Raw genomic sequence first — 13,967 nt, 5'->3', positions numbered from 1 at the left:
CTTTTTATCTCTGATGTCCTGAAAGTTCATGATTATATACCTTACTGTGTGTTTTTTTAAAAAAATCATTTTTCTTAGCTTTCAGGGGCCTCTTTCTAATGGAGAAGCATGTTTTCCAGTCTGAGAAAGTTTAGTAGTTATTATTATTTTTAATTAATCCCTCCTTTTTATCTTTTCCTGGAACTCCTATTAGTCAGATACTAAAATTTCTGGATTGTATTTTTTTTTTTTACTTTCTATCTCATATTACACACTTCTCTCCCTTTTGTTTTATAGTTTGAAAGTTTTCCTCAATTATATTTTCAATCCTTTTAAATGATCTGTTTCACCAGTCATTTTTATTTTCCAAGAACCGTTTTTGTTTGTCTTCTTCCCTTTCTCCCTCTCTGTCTTTCTCCTTCTCCTTTTTCCTCTTCTTCCTCCTTCTCTCCCTGCCCCCTTCTTCCTTTCTTCTTCTTCTAGAATTCTCTTCTTGTTTCTTGGATGTGGTGTCTGTTTGTAATCTTTCAGAGGACAGTAATTTTAGTGTGTTTGTAGCTTAACTTTTTGCCTGCCTTCTGAATTGTTTCTATTTCCTTAAAGTTTCTTTCTTTTGTATATTTGCTTTAGCCTGCTTTCCATATCAGAGATTTCTCTCAACTTCTGGTGATCCTTGGCTGCCTGTTCATATGAGAGAGCTGTGTGGTAGATTTTTATCAGTGTGCAGAGTTTATTGGCTCATGGACTTCATTGTAAGGTGGTCAGGGTTTTATTTTGTTTTGTTTTTTATTCTTGAGAGTCCATCAAATGTCCATTTCTGTAGATCTCTCCTGGTCACTCAGTTTTTCGATAGAGGGTTGTTCTAAATGCCTGCTTTACTTATCTATTGCTGCATAAAAGAGGACCCCAAAACATACTGGTTTGAAGCAACATTTATTATCCCACAGTTTCTGTATGTCAGGAATCTGAGCATGGCTTCCTGGCTCCTCTGTTTCAGGATCTCTCACAGGCTGCAAACAAGGTGTCAGCTAGGGCTCTAGCTATCTCATCTCAACTGGGGAAGGATCTGCTTCCAGGCTCAACTACAAGGTTTTTGTTAAGATTCAGTCCCTCATAGGCTGTTAGACCGAACACCTCAGTTCTTTGCTGTCTGTTGGCCTCCCTGTTTCTTGCCACTTGAGTCTCTCCACATGATGAGTTACTTCATTAAAGTAAGCAGGCCAACCAGACAAGAAAGAACGGCCCAGCGAGATGAGAATCACAGTCTTTTATAAACTAATCTTCCCTTAGTTTTGCCATATTTTATTTATTAGAAGTGAGTCACTAGGTCCAACATATGAGGGAAAGCTATTACATAGAGTATAAGTGCCAGGAGACAGGGATTATCTGGAACATTTTGGAAGGTTACCAGCTTCAATGCCCGAGGGGTTATTATCCAGTCTGCAGGCATTTTGACAACTGGATAGAGGAGGGGGTTGTAAGGCTTGTGTCACATTCTCAGTAAACAGATTTACTCTCTATTTTTTTTTTTCTGTCTAGCACCTTATCCTTGCTTTCAGTTGTGCCTGACATTTTCAAGGTGGAGCATTTATGGTTCAATTTCTTTGGGAAAGAGACCTTACTCCCCTATAAGAATAGGAAACAGGTAGCTTCCTTAAGGTGTGAGGCAGAAGAGGGAACCTGAGAGTTTAACTGCTTCTTAGGCATGTTTTACAAGTCAGTTTCCCTTTTCTTACCTCCAAGCTTAAACTTCCTGTTGTGTAATGCCTTATTTTCCAATTTCTGAACCTTTCAAAGGTTCTTTGACAATGAATCAGTTTGCTTCTCATTGATACTACGCTCTTGGGGCTCATAGGCTTGTGCTGCCTTTGCCCAGATTTAAGTCAACATCATTGCTGTATCCTTTTTCTATCTTTTGAAAAGTAGTTGATGTTTCTAGTTTGCTGTTGTCTCCTTCCCATTCCCTCTGTCCATGAGGATTTTTAACTTAAAAAAAGTCCTACTTTTGTCATTTGGTGGGGTTGGGAGAGGTGGTAATGAATGCATATGCACAATTCTCTCTACAATTCAGTGTTAAGGAAGGGTTTCACTTTTTTTTTTTTTTTTTTTAATGTCACAGAATGGCACATATATCTCAAGGGAAGTCTTAGGCAGTAATCAGCAACCAAGGGTGCTGCTACTGTGCCAATATTGGTTGCTATCTAAATATTGGGAACATTGACCCTAGGCAAAATTATTTATTTCTGTAACTCTTACCTCTCTTGGTACCACCATTATGATTCCCTCCCTCCCTCCCTCCCTCCCTCCCTTCCTTCCTTCCTTCTCTCTCCAGAAGAAAGTAGTGTGGACAGGGCATATCTTAGTTAATGAGCATCCATTGGAGTCTACCAAATCAAAAAAAAGTACCATGTAAGCAAAGTATTTTGTAATAGCCTTGTGGATTAGATGGAGAAATGTGAGATGGAGAGTAGTAAAGTGAGGTGATTTCAAAGATAACTCAGAAACTGAATACACTGTTAGGTCATAGAGATTGATGTCTACGTGGAGGGAGGTCTCTAGCTGAATGCCACTGGGCTTCTATCTATGTATGTCCTATTCAACACATTTTAAAAATCAGGCAACTAAATCAATACTTAAAAACCATGTTTTTTTAACCTGTGGGATGCCTACTTGTATTGTAGGGGAAGTCCATACTGCTGGTTTAAAGGAATGTTTTTTTGGTAGCTACCTTGGGTAGTCAGGCCTGATTTACTCAAAAAAATGCAAGTGCTATTTTCCTAACTACCCTCATCTCCACTCCCATTTTGCACCCTTGGATTCTGGGTTTAAGACTCAAAATTATCTCAGTGGTTAGGAAAAGGAACTGACACTGACAAGGTAAACTATAAAGGCATAAATATCAAATTTGATGTTTAAGAAATTAGTTGTATAAGTATTTTTAGGTGTGTATGTATCTATATAAAAATAGTGTAGATATATTTACATATGCAGATACTTACACACAGAATAATGCCTATCAGAAATACCTGGGCATTCCAAATGCAATCAAAACCAAACATGAGATTCAAGATTTAAAAACAATCCTAATCAAATGTTGGACTGCACACACAAAAGCATAAATAAGGTTCAGATTATGTGAGAATATTTTGTTACACCTGGAGTGTTATAACTGCTCTAGGAATTTTATTTTATTGCAAATGAGATTAAATAAAAAAGTAAGACTGGGAGAGTTGAGCTTGTGAACAGAAAATTTTTAGGAGACATGGAAACACTGGAAGCCGTATGTACAATCTTTATATACAAGACAGATGATTTTTTTCTGTTAGTCTAGATGAGAAGTGCTTCTCAGATTTTCCACTGAAGTATCCTTAATGATACTTGTCAGATTTCTTTGAGAAACCATACTTCACTTAAAAATATTATCCAAATGTTACAATCTACTTCATAATTTGTTCGTGTTGGTATAATGTAAAATGGTAGGTTTTTTCCTTCCCTTCATATCTTCAGGAAAGAGCATTTGTGTTTATTCTGTACTATCCTGCGTTCTCTGGAGTGCACGAGTATGCCTGCGTATCCATACTGCAGGTTGAAATGAGACCAATGGGCAGAAGTTCCCAGGAGTATATTTTTCACTTATTTTAAACCAAAACCCCCAATATATATAACTTTCTTGGGATCGTCCCTGGTGGTCCAGTGGTAAAGAATCTGCCTTACAATGCAGGGGCTGTGGGTTTGATCCCTGGCCAGTGAACTAAGATCCCACATGCCACGGGGCAACTAAGCCAGTGTGCCACAACTACTAAGCTCGTGTGTCTCAACTAGAGCCCACATGCCGCAAACTACAGAGCCCACATGCTCTGGAACCCGTGCACCATAACTACAGAGCCCAGGCACCCTGGAGTCCGCGCCACAACTAGAGAAGAGAAAACCCGCATGCCACAACTAGAGAGGAGTCTGCATGCAGCAATGAACAGCCCATGTGCTGCAACGAAAGATCCTGCATGCCACAACTAAGACCCGATGCAGCCAAAAAAAAAATTAAAATAAATAAATAAATAATAAATCTTTAAAAAGACCACAAAATATATGTAACTTTCTAAATATTGGCTGTGTTGTCTTGAAAATAAGAAACCAAAGCCCGAATAGCCATTTTCAGGTTTGTTTGTTTGTTTGATTTTATTTGTTTATCTTGTGGTATGCGGGCCTCCCTCTGCTGCGGCCTCTCCCGTTACGGAGCACAGGCTGCGGATGCGCAGGCTCAGCCGCCATGGCTCACGGGCCCAGCCGCTCCGCGGCATGTGGGATCTTCCCGGACCGGGGCGCGAACCCGGTTCCCCTGCATCGGCAGGCGGACGCGCAACCACTGCGCCACCAGGGAAGCCCTGATTTTAGGTCAGTTGTAAAAGAGATTCCTGCTGTAGGTTTAGGCTGAAAAGGATAATTCATGAATTTTTAGAGTCTAGTTTTAAGGTTGGAGATTACATCTGGTATCCAGGGAACGGAAAAACGATAGGAGAAACAAACTTGGAAGATACATCAATTAAATGTTAAATATTAAAATTTAGGATCAAAGGGATGAAACTTTTAGGTTAAAAACAATGGTGGAGACTTCCAGGTAGCTTGGGAAAGTGGCTGTTACTAAATTTGAATCTCTCGACACATTCTCCAGAAGACTATGCAGATTGACAAGAACAAATACAATCCACAAAACTCACAATGTCAGCCCAACCAGAAGAAAAATAACACCACCAACTTTAAATTACTTTTAAATAGAAAAATATACACCAAATGTCAGCACAACAATCAACTTAAGCTCCTGCCACAAGCCTTTTTGGAGGGTGAGCAGTATCCTGACCCTCACCACATCTCACTCTAGCCAAGTACATGAACAGAAGAGACAGAAGGACAACAATTTTTTTTTTAAGATTTTTTTTTTTGATGTGGACCATTTTTTTAAACATCTTTATTGGAGTTTAATTGCCTTACAATGTTGTATTAGTTTCTCCTGTATAACAAAGTGAATCAGCTATATGTATACATATATACCCATATCCCCTCCCTCTTGCGTCTCTCTCCCAGCCTCCCTACCCCACCCCTCTAGGTGGTCACAAAGCACTGAGCTGATCCTCCTGCGCTATGCAGCTGCTTCCACGTGGACCATTTTTAAAGTCTTTATTGAATTTGTTACAATATTGCTTCTGTTTTATGTTTTGGTTTTTTGGCCACAAGGCATGTGGGATCTTAGCTCCCTGACCAGGGATTGAACCCTCACCCCTGCATTGGAAGGCGAAGTCTTAACCACTGGACCGCCAGGGAAATCCCCAGAAAGACCAGAATTAAACCTGAAAATTATAAGGCCTTCTTTTAAACTCCTGGGTGAAATGAAAAATAAAAACAGAAATTAGAGAATATCTAAGAAGTGAGTATTAGAATATATTAGAACTTACGGTCCACCTTTAAACGGTTAGAGGAAACTTCATAGAACTAAACACTTTTATCTGCAAAAGTGAAATAGTGAAAATAAAGGAACTAAATTTTCAGCTGGTAAAGTTAGGAAAAAACAACAAAGTACATAAAAAGTCAAAGAACTAACAAAGACAAAAGCAAAAATCAGTGAGGTATAGAAAAACAGTAGATCTAAGTTCTAATAAACTTACCAAAATTTAGTTTTTGGAAAAATTAATAAATTAAAAAAATCACTAGCTAACTTAGTCAAGAGGAAAAGGGAGAAAGAATATATATATATATATATATATATATATATATATATATATACACAAATGAAGATATGGTAAAAGGGGGAAGTAAACATTGAAATGGAAGAATTTTTAAAAATATTGAGACTATGTTCATACTTCTAGGCCTATAAGTTTAAAAACCTAGATGGATAATTTTCAAGGATAAGACAGTTTACCAAAATTGGTCTCAAAGAAGACAGAAAGCTTAGACCAATTTTTTACAATAAATAAAGTTATCAAGGTAGTACCCCACATAAAATTATGAGACCCAGATAGTTTCACAGTAGATTCTACCAAACTCATATAGTCTCAATGCTATACAATTTGTTTCAGTTCATAGAAATTGATGGAAAGCTTCCAAAGCACGAGTATCTAAATCTAGCAAAGGCAGTATACACACACACATAAATTTATAAACCAATATCACTTATGAATATTAATGCAAAATACTAAATAAAGGGCTTCCCTGGTGGCGCAGTGGTTGAGAGTCCGCCTGCCGATGCGGGGGACGTGGGTTCGCGCCCCGGTCCAGGAGGATCCCGCGTGCTGCGGAGCGTCTGGGCCCGCGAGCCGTGGCCGCTGGGCCTGCACGTCCGGAGCCTGTGCTCCGCAGTGGGAGAGGCTACAGCGGTGAGAGGCCCGTGTAACGCAAAAAACAAACAAACAAACAAAAAACTAAATAAATATTAGCAAACATAATCTAAATACATTAGGAAAATAATGGTATACCTGTATCATTTAGGTATGCCATTATTTATCATCATGTACCATATTAATCATTAATAGAAAAGAATTCCCCTCTTACCCAATTTTATAACTATCTGAAATGTGCTATTTATTACTTCCTTACTCCAAAATAGATTTACTGTATTCATATGTGTATATTGCTTAGTTTTCTTTAAAAAAAACCCAACTATTGAGTGGTATCATAATCCACATGTTTCTTTGCAGCCTGATTTCTTCATTCAGTGCTATATTTATGATAATCATCTATGTTCCTTTGTATAAGTCTCATTCATTCATTTTCATTGTTGTATAATCATATGTTGTATTTATATTTCACAATTATGCATTTTCTGTTGATTGGCATTTAAATTATTTCAATTTTCTTGCTATTAATATCGTTCTACTTATGTACATGTGAAAGAGTTTTTCAAGGTGTATTCAAGGAGTGAATTGTTGCATTTTAGGTTAAATGAATCTTAATCTTTACTAGATATTGTCCAAATCCTCTCCAAAGTGGGAATAGCAATTTTTTCTTCCACTGCAAGTGTTTGAAGGTGCAAGTTGCTAATATTCCTTCCAGAACTTGATTTTGTCAGACTTTTAATATTTCCAATGTGATCCATGTGAAATGGAATCCCATGGTGCTTTAAATTTGCATTTTCTTACTTACTGTTAAAGTTTACTATGGTTTCAAATGTTTACTGTAATTTCTTTCTTTCTTTCTTTCTTTCTTTCTTTCTTTCTTTCTTTCTTTCTTTCTTTCTTTCTTTTATTCTTTCTTGTTAATTGCTTCTTTATTTTGGCAGTGTTTTTCTTTTAAGTTGTCTTTTTCTTTTTTATTTGAAAAAAATCTTTGTATAGGGCTTCCCTGGTGGTGCAGTGGTTGGGAGTCCGCCTGCCGATGCAGGGGACACGGGTTCGTGCCCCGGTCTGGGAGGATCCCACATGCCGCGGAGCGGCTGGGCCCGTGAGCCATGGCCGCTGAGCCTGCGCGTCCGGCGCCTGTGCTCCGCAACGGGAGAGGCCACAGCAGTGAGCGGTCCGCGTACCGCAAAAAAAAAAAAAGGGGGAAAAACAAAAAGCTTAATGAGCATCTCAATAGATTTTAAGAAGGTACTAAAAGTCAATTAACATTCCTCATTAAAAAAAATCTTAGCAAACTGGATACCTTGACATTAAAAAGGTATATATTTTATAGTAGAAGTCAATGGGATACACAGTAATGATAGAGTCCCAGAGAGTCCAGTAACTGTGGTGAAGATACCTGCTATTATTATCATTATTTTACATTATTCTGGAAGTTCTCATTAATGCACTGAGGTAGAAAGCCCTAATAATCAAAATGCCTATGCAAAGGGAGAATACAGAATTCTTACAATTATAGATGGGTAGAACTAGGAATTTCAAGAAAACAAAACTGGTAATCACATTGAAAGATAGCTCAGCTATGTGGCCAGATTAAAAAACAGTCAGAAATTAGTAATCTCGCTATAAACTGAAATTAACATTGAGAATATCTAATGAAAAATTTTATTCCAAAGAATAGCAAATATAGAAAACATAGGCAGGAAGGAATTAACAAAAAAATGTACCGGAAAGTTTACTGAATGACAGAAAATTTTAATAAATGGAGTGAAATACTGTGGTAAGGATTTTTAGAGAAGCAGTTTCCCTAAATTCATTTATCATGAGAATACTATTCCAATTAAAATCTAAGCATAATTTTTTTTTTTTTTTCTGTACGCGGGCCTCTCACTGCTGTGGCCTCTCCCACCGCGGAGCGCAGGCTCCGGACGCGCAGGCCCAGCGGCCATGGCTCAGGGGCCCAGCCTCTCCGCAGCACGTGGGATCCTCCCGGACCGGGGCACGAACCCGCGTCTCCCGCATCGGCAGGCGGACTCTCAACCACTGCACCACCAGGGAAGCCCTAAGCATAAGTTTTTTAAACAAATTGTTTCCAAAGTTTATATTGAATAATAAATCGGAAAGAATATTTAAGAAACATATGGGAAAAGGGGTAATAAGGATGGTCTTGACCTATCAGGTATTGACATTTTTATGTATATTGAAAACATGAGCTTCTGTGACCTTATAAGAAAATAAGCATCTAATTTACTGAAAATTAAAAGAATTTTGAGTTCTCTTCCTTGACTTCAGAAGGAAATGGATGCTTTTTTAGTAGTTATTGCAACTCTAAATATCAAGCATTGAAAGTCACCTTCAGGGATGATTCTGTCTATAGTAAGCAATAGCAAAACCAGGGTGCTGATCATTAGGAATGTCTCCCACATTTTGCATATAAAAACATCATGAGTGAAATGAAAAGTCAAATGACGAAAGGGAAATGTATTTGTAACATATGACAAATGATTAATATCAATTAATTGTATATATAATTATAAATATCATTAATATACAAAGGTCACACAAAAATCAATAAAATAGCTTCTTTTTAAAGAGAGAATGTTTGTTTTAGTCCACAAGAATAACAAGTGGTCAAAGAGTTCATTTTTTTGAGTTCATTTTTATAAGTAATAAAGTCAAATTAAATCAAATATAAATATTTACAATTTTATTTTATAGTTTGAAAATGTGAATGTCCAGTGTTGGCAAAGTTATGGAGAAATATACACTTTTCTTTGTACATTGTTGGTAGTAGCACATATAACAATGTATAATATATATATAATGTATTATATATATAAAATCTCCTTAATATATATAGATATATTCATTTTTTAGCTTAGTAAATCCTGTCTAGGAATTTATTGAAAGGAAAGAATAAGAAATGTACACAAAATATTTTTTTCTTTAAAAATCTCTTTATTGGATATTTAAAAATTATGATACATTCTTGTAATACATAAAATGATACAGTACAAAATGATGGAAGCAAAGTGAATTGTCTTCCCTTGCCTGCCTTCTGCCTATGCTTGTCATTCCTCTGTGAAAATCAATTTTAGTGGCCTGGTATCCTTCCACACGGTTTTCCTTTTCAAATGAGTATATATAGTATATTATATAAAAGGATTTTAGTTGGTTGATTGTTAGTGCAGAAATGGCTTATTTTAATACCTGCTTTATTTTGTAGTGCCCTTTCACTTGTCAATATATTGTAGACATTTTTAGAAGTCAGTGAGTACAGATCTAACTTGCTTTTCCTATTTCCTTATGTGAGCAAAAGAACACAAATATTGTATATATATTATAATGATATAATGATAACATAATGTTATAATGATATATATGACTACCTTATATACGTATTATATATTACATAATATATATGATATACATTTATATATATAACATTTTAAATAAATCAATTCGTGTCTTTTCTTTCTTGTCTTTCTCTTCTCTGTCTATCCATTGTGGAATTATTTAAAATACCAAACAACTATTAAAAGAATCTAATAGTAGCAGAATTACTGTGTAAATTATGGGATATTTCTGTGATGGATTACTAGGCAGTTATGAAGAAACCATGCCTTTGCTCTGTGTTTTCTTAAATTCTGTATTTGTCTATTTCATATCCATCTATCACAGGGCCAACTATATTAGCAACATTTTCTTATTTTCTGTGTTCTTGATGCTCTGGCATTTGTAGCCTTGCTAACGGGGAGAGACCGTCCACCTCAGGGTAATCGAAGAGCCAGTTCTTAGAGATAACAAAGGGCTTGGCCAGGAGCACATCTTCCGTACACGAACCACAAATTTCAAGCTCATATCCCCCAGAAACTTCCTTATCTGTCTCTCACACACCAAGCCAATATTTCTCCTGCCCTAAATCAGCCCAGGGCCAGGTACCAGGAAACTAAAGGCCACCTCTGTGTCTCAAAACCACCAGAGGTATTCAAACTAGCCAATCCTAAGCTGTTTACCCTGCCCTGCCTTGCTTTTCCTATAGAAATTCCAATAAAGTCTCTGGTCTAGGCCTTCCCCTCACTCCTGTGTGCTGCCTCCTGACCACCTGGTGCTTGCCCTGTGGCTCTGCATGACACATAGTGACCACCTCTCTGAGACCTGTGAGTGAGTATACAGGCACACCTCAGAGATATTGAGGGTTTCAGACCACCACAATAAAGCAAATATCACAAGAAAGGGAGTCACACACATTTTTCTGGTTTCTCAGTGCATATAAAGTTATGTTTACACTACACTGTAGTCTATTAAGTATACAACAGCATTATGTCTAAAAGAACAATGCAGATACCTTAATTAAAAAATACTTTGTTACTAAAAAATGCTAACTATCATCTGAGTCTTTATAAAGTGAGCTATAATCTTCTATGCTGGTGGAAGGTCTTTCCTTGATGTTAATGGCTGCTGACTGGTCAGGGTGGTGGTTACTGAAGGCTGGGGTGGCTGTGGCCATTTCTTAAAATAAAACAACAGTGACGTTTGCTGCATGGACTGACCCTTCCTTTCACAAACACTTTCTCTGTAGTGTGAGAAGCTGTTTGATAGCCTTTTACCCACAGAAGAACTTCTTTCAAAATTGCAGTCAGTCCTCTCAAACCCTGCCATTGCTTTATCAACTAAGTTTATGTAATATTCTAAATCCTTGGTTGTCATCTCAACAATCTTCACAGCCTCTTCATCAGGAATAGGTTCCATCTCAAGAAACCACTTACTTTGCTCATCCATAAGAAGCAACTCCTCACCTGCTAAAGTTTTATATTTATAAAAGATATATAATAATAACGAAAAAGTTTGAAATATTACAAGAATTACCAGAATGTGTCACAGAAACCTGAAGTAAGCAAATGCTGTTGGAAAGAGGAAGGTGATAGACTTGCTGGATGTAGGGGTGCCACAAACCTTCGATTTGTATAAAAAACACAGTATCTGTAAAGTGCAATAAAATGAGGTAGAAACTTCTGGTGGCTGCCCTGACTTTACTATACTTTACATGTGTAACACATACATTCTTAGAACATATTTATGTCCCAGGAAAATGGTACAAAACTGTATAAAAATGAACACTCCTTTTTCTAATACATATATATGTGTTTGTATACTAGAAAAATATTAGAAGGAATTGCACCAAAATGTTAATAGGGATTATCGTTGGTGGTGTGATACTGGATGATTTCAATGCTTTTCATTACATTTTTCTATATTTTCAAAAGTTTCAATAAGTTCAACATGATACATTCAACATGGATATAAATAAGGCTGTTTATATCTCTATCTCTACCTACCTATTATTTTACATTCACAAAACTGAATTAATACTAGCTTTCTAAGTTCCAGAACCTAATTCATATAATAAATTTTCAAAGCTAAGACTTTTAGAATGGCTTATATACAATGTCATTCCCTTAACCCTCTTAAATCTGATTTCTGATGTTTTTTTTCATATCATGACTCTGTCTTCTCAAATAAATAAAAGGGCAAAGAATGACACATGTCTCCTGGCCTCCATGATGTAGAAAAGATACCATTGTGAGTATGACTGATGTCTGATAGAGTCATTTAGTTTCCAAGATAAAAACTGAGTAACAGGATATGATAGAAAGCTCTAATCTAAGAGATTATGACTCAGTCCTTGCTCTCTCTGCAAAATGAACTCTTTGTAAACTATGATCCATCAATATTCTTGTATGCAGGAAATATTTTCATTTGACTTCTGATTTAATTTTGAATCAAGCTTAATGATTTTCAGTTTGTGATGAGGACAAGTCCAGTGGTGAGTGGATGCCTGCTGTGGAAAAGGGTTTTATCATTTTAACTTGGACCAAGTGAAATAGAAACTTTAATTGACTCTCAAACTGGTTGATGGCCAAAACTGAACGTAAAGATTTGATGCCATATCAATAAGTGAAATTAACATTAAAAAACAGTGATGAGCAAACAAATTGTGCCAGACTAAAGAATCGGGGGTGGAGTATACGGAGGATGTCCTGTGGCCTCCCTGGTTCTAGAAACTGAAACCCTTAAAAACACAGGCCAGGGCTTCCCTGGTGGCGCAGTGGTTGAGAGTCCGCCTGCCGATGCAGGCAGGGGAGGACGCGGGTTCGTGCCCCGGCCCGGGAGGATCCCACATGCCGCGGAGCGGCTGGGCCCGTGAGCCATGGCCGCTGAGCCTGCGCGTCCGGAGCCTGTGCTCCGCAACGGGAGAGGCCACAACAGTGAGAGGCCCGCGTACCGCAAACAAAACAAAAACAAAAAGAAAAACAAAACAACACACAGGCCAGGATATTTCTTGTACCATTGAAAAAATTAATCTATTGCCAGACAATGAGAATTAAATGTATGCAAGATATATTAAATACATGTCAACATCAGTCTGGATGTGAGATTTTAGTGAATTTCCTAAAAACATACATGCTTCTTAATAAATTTTCTTTTCTATACAAGAATCTAATCCTTTTCTAAACAAAATCAGACCATTTAAATCTAAATTACTCAAGTTGTCTTTCAACCTAGATAATTTTAAAGTGTTTTTTAAAATTTAACTATAATTGATTTACAGTATTGTCTTAGTTTCAGGTATACAGCTTCAGATTCCATTATAGGTTATTACAAGATATTGAATGTAGTTCCATGTGCTCTACAGTAAATCCTTATTGTTTATTTTTTCTTACATTTTGTAAACATGTTTGTATTTCTTTATAATCCTTTTAATTAATATAGTTCTAATCACTCATATTAACTATAGCTTTTAACCAAAAATAACTAATTTCAATTCTCCTTCTCCGTTCCCCAAACCCCTCCCACACTACATATACTTTTTTTTTTAAACATCTTTATTGGAGTATAATTGCTTTACAATGGTGTGTTAGTTTCTGCTGTATAACAAAGTGAATCAGCTATACATATACATACATCCCCATATCTCTTCCCTCTTGCGTCTCCCTCCCACCCTCCCTATCCCACCCCTCTAGGTGGTCACAAAGCACCGCGCTGATCTCCCTCTGCTATGCAGCTGCTTCCCATTAGCTAGCTATTTTACATTTGGCAGTATATATAATTCTGACTTACTTCACTCTGTATGACAGATTCTAGGTTCATCCACCTCACTGCAAATAGTTCAATTTCGTTTCTTTTTATGGCTGAGTAATATTCAATTGTATGTATGTACCACATCTTCTTTATCCATTCCTTTGTTGATGGATACTTAGGTTGCTTCCATGTCCTGGCTATTGTAAATAGAGCTGCAATGAACATTTTGGGACGTGACTCTTTTTGAATTATGGTTTTCTCAAGGTATATGCCCAGTAGTGGTATTGCTGGGTCGTATGGTAGTTCTATTTTCAGTTTTTTAAGAAACCTCCATACTATTCTCCATAGTGGCTGTATCAGTTTACATTCCCACCAACAGTGCAAGAGGGTTCCCTTTTCTCCACACCCTCTTCAGCATTTACTGTTTCTAGATTTTTTGATGATGGCCATTCTGACAGTTGTGAGGTAATACCTCATTGTAGTTTTGATTTGCATTTCTCTAACGATTAGTGATGTTGAGCATCCTTTTAGGTGTTTGTTGGCAATCTGTATATCTTCTTTGGAGAAATGTCTATT

This window comes from Physeter macrocephalus, chromosome 18, assembly GCF_002837175.3.
Source record: "Physeter macrocephalus isolate SW-GA chromosome 18, ASM283717v5, whole genome shotgun sequence".
Lineage (NCBI taxonomy): Eukaryota > Metazoa > Chordata > Mammalia > Artiodactyla > Physeteridae > Physeter > Physeter macrocephalus.
Note: the sequence above shows the minus strand (reverse complement) of the source record.